The sequence below is a fragment of the Parasteatoda tepidariorum genome, chromosome 3 (genome assembly GCF_982258835.1).
Source record: "Parasteatoda tepidariorum strain Cologne lab strain chromosome 3, Ptep-v5.0, whole genome shotgun sequence".
Lineage (NCBI taxonomy): Eukaryota > Metazoa > Arthropoda > Arachnida > Araneae > Theridiidae > Parasteatoda > Parasteatoda tepidariorum.
In genome coordinates this window covers 59,295,143-59,298,630 of record NC_141757.1, presented here as the reverse complement: position 1 = coordinate 59,298,630, position 3,488 = coordinate 59,295,143, and positions in this window count along the sequence as shown.

The following is a 3,488-nucleotide window of genomic DNA, read 5'->3' as shown; positions in this document are numbered from 1 at the left end:
CAGAAGAGAAACAATCAATTGATATTCACAAGAGACGTACCTTGACATAACCTTAAATCCGTCGCATTGTCCGTGGGATTGTTTTCACTCATTTTTTACAATTGTTATCCTCCAAATTTGAAGATAAAAAATACTACCCTATTAAATTATCTGTGTATCAAAGCAAACTAAAAAAATATTTATAGAAAAACAGTACTTTCATGACTTTTATTATTTTTATGGTAGTGAGAACCAAAACAATATGGAAATGAATGAGAGAAAACTGGATCCTACCACGTGATTTCCCGACCAATAAAAATGTAGCGTTAAACGTTTAACGCAACCTTGTTGGAAGTCGCATAAGAAGTATAACTTCAAAAAATACGTCATAGGTTAATTTGAAAATCCGGCTCTTTGCAAACCACTGACGTCACTTTGCAATGCGCCTACATTAAGGCTCCAACCTACATGACTCTTAGCAATTGACATCCTAATCTTAACAATTGATGTGAGGAGTTTGCAACGATCTGGATTTTTAAATTAGCTTTCGGCATATTATAAAAGGCAAACAAACTCCTCAATCAATCGTTCACTAATCACGAATTCTGTCACTAACAAATTCTCTCATTAAACTAGAAGATTAAAATTTGGACCTTGTGTTCTTCTTGAGCTAAACAGAAGAAAAATTAACTTTGATAGTCGCAAATTATCGTGGTATTTAATTGAGAGTAATGTAAAAAAATATGATTTTTTAAAAATAGAAATTTTAAATTCGGACTAGATATAAAATTTGGACCATTTCCTTTGCAGATATAAGAAAAAAATAAGAAGAACAGAGAAACTAAAAATGTTTCATTTCGATATTTTTTAATTACAGGGGTAACAAGGGGTATTTAACATAATTGACAGTTACGCTAAATAACAAGCGTTTACTGAGATAGAATGTATCTACCATGTGTCGTAATCATCTAAAGAGAAAAACTAATAGAATTTTAATTCGATATTTTGTAATATTTGGGATTGTTGCCATAATTAAGAGTAACGCTGAATAACAAAGTTGCCATAAAGATAGAAGTCTCCAACTGTGGTCCATGTGTTTCGTATCAGATTGTAAGGATAAACTTGAAAAAGTTTTGCCAATTAGCCTAACTGACAGTAGTGCTACATAACACTTTCTCAATCATTACCATCACATTTTTTGCCATAAAAGTAAAAGTTAGCGCACTCAGAAAGAATAGTCAAAACGAGTCAAAATTTTATACAACGTCGAATATTTAAGCGATTAAAAAATTAAAGCGAAATTATTTTTGCATTTACTGTCAAATTATATTAGCATTTATTGCAGTAAAAATAAAGAATTTTTAGCACCCTCTTGGCCCATCTCTAGCTCGAATGCAGTATGCGATATGGTCGTGCATTGAGGTATACAAGTTCTTTAAGATGCCCTGCGGCATTTCGTTCCGCAGTTCAGTGGCCCCCATCCCTCCCAAGCTCTTGGGCGCATTCATCCCCTCCCCCCAAAAAAATTTGCTAACTTCCCCCTTCCATGTTAGCTTGTTCGAAATAGTGCTACGTTGCTTCTTTATTTATGTACTTAAAAAAAAAATTCTCTCGTCTAAATTCCCCCCCCCAATCTTTAAGTGGGCGCATCGTGTGCTCACCTTCCCCCCTGTTGGGGGCTCCTGCCGCAGTTGCTGTAAAAACACCTACGAATCCACTAAAAACATTGGTTGTCCAACTTGCATTTCCAAGAGGCCCTTGATATTCTCATTCGGTGACAAATATGGGGATTGAGCCGTATAGGATTGTAATGTGGCAGAAGCATTCCTGTGACACCCTTGCTGTGTATGGCTAAGCATTATCGTGTTGAAAAATGGTTCCTGTTATGAGTGACAACACATGTGGCAGAAGTATGTCACGAAAGTACCACTGGGCCGTCATGACACAGTGAATCAACATTAGGTTCCATAATATATCGTATGCGATGGCACCCCATACCATCACTCTTAACTGTAGAAATGCTGTGTGCTGTTGTACAGTGTTGGCAGAATTGACACCCACCCACTGTGTCCTCTGTTTGGAGTGGTGCTGTTCTCGATGGGATTGGACTGCCACCGAATAGGATGGAGTAGTCTTCAGTGATGAATTCAGATTTAATGTTTTCAATGAAAACCATCGTGCACAAAATTGACTTATCAGAAACGTAATGTAAGTTCGAAGTAAAAATGTCCTTCGAGTGTCATTAATTGATTGCAGCAAAGTTATCAGGCTGCTTCGAAATTACCTGGAGCACATAAAGAATTTCGTGAAGGCCCTAGACAACGACACAGATGCTTTTCGGTGCTTGTACAATAAGTTTTCAGAGTATACGAAAGTGAAAAAAGGAGCGTTCACTGAATGAGCTGACACTCTCTTCTAAGACTTACTGAAATATATTGAAAGAAATGCAGTGCGAGTGGCATTCAAATCAGTTCAAGTCAGTCTCGCAGTGGACTGATCGTTAATCTACCGTTTCCAATAGAACATCGAAGTCAAGTATCACCTGCGGTCTGTGTGAGAGTGGGTGACCACTTGGATCACTCTGCGAAGGGACCGAGGGTGTGCGGTAGTGGTCCTCGTTAAACTGTTCTACCATAAAGTGCCTGACTTCACGTGTAGATCGTCGGGTTACCGAAGTGGGGTGCCATCCTCTCTGCAGAGAATCAAAATTGTGATGGCATGTCTTCGGATCATCCTCAGGGATGTTTCCCAGGCAGTCGCCAATACCCCATTGTGCAGCTCTAGTGCCACGTAAATAAATTACTAAAACAACAACAACAGTTAAAGTCAATTTCTTTGGAAATTATTAATCTGATGAGTATTTAAATGTTGCAAAGAAGTGTACATCAGGGCAAAAGGAGAAGGAAAAGAAAAAAAACTAGGTGTTAACACGTCTCTCAAATTTCATCTCTTCCACTCCCATCTTGAATTCTTCCTTTAAAACCTTGGTTCAGATCAGAGACTCAATTTTGACCGATTACAGCTGGATACTTCAGCATGGCATACCAAATAATCAGCACAAATGCGAGTTTGTGCTGAGCAAATCAAAGCAAACCTTAAATTAAGGAAGTATTTTCAGTGTGTATGGATTTTATGTGTGTATTCTATCCTGAAATAGATATTTCCATATACTGTCATGAGGTTTAATATCAATGTTTTCTTAGGTCATACCATGGTTTCGAGTATTCCGTATAAGTAGAAAGTTGTAAGGAGTAAGTTGTTTCAGTGAAATATAAATAGATGGAGTATATATAAGAAACGGTGCGTTACAGAGGCAAATGGTTTACATATTTTGAATTAACACTTTTCAGTCGTCTAAGAAAATGTATTTAATATCAAGATATCCTCCACTTTTTAAAATTTGCTTATCAAAGTAATTATTATTATTTTTTCTTAAATTTAAAAATATTTTTTAAAAATTTGATTTGGATAACTTCTTATTCGGAATAACTGTTGCAGCTTTTCAATTA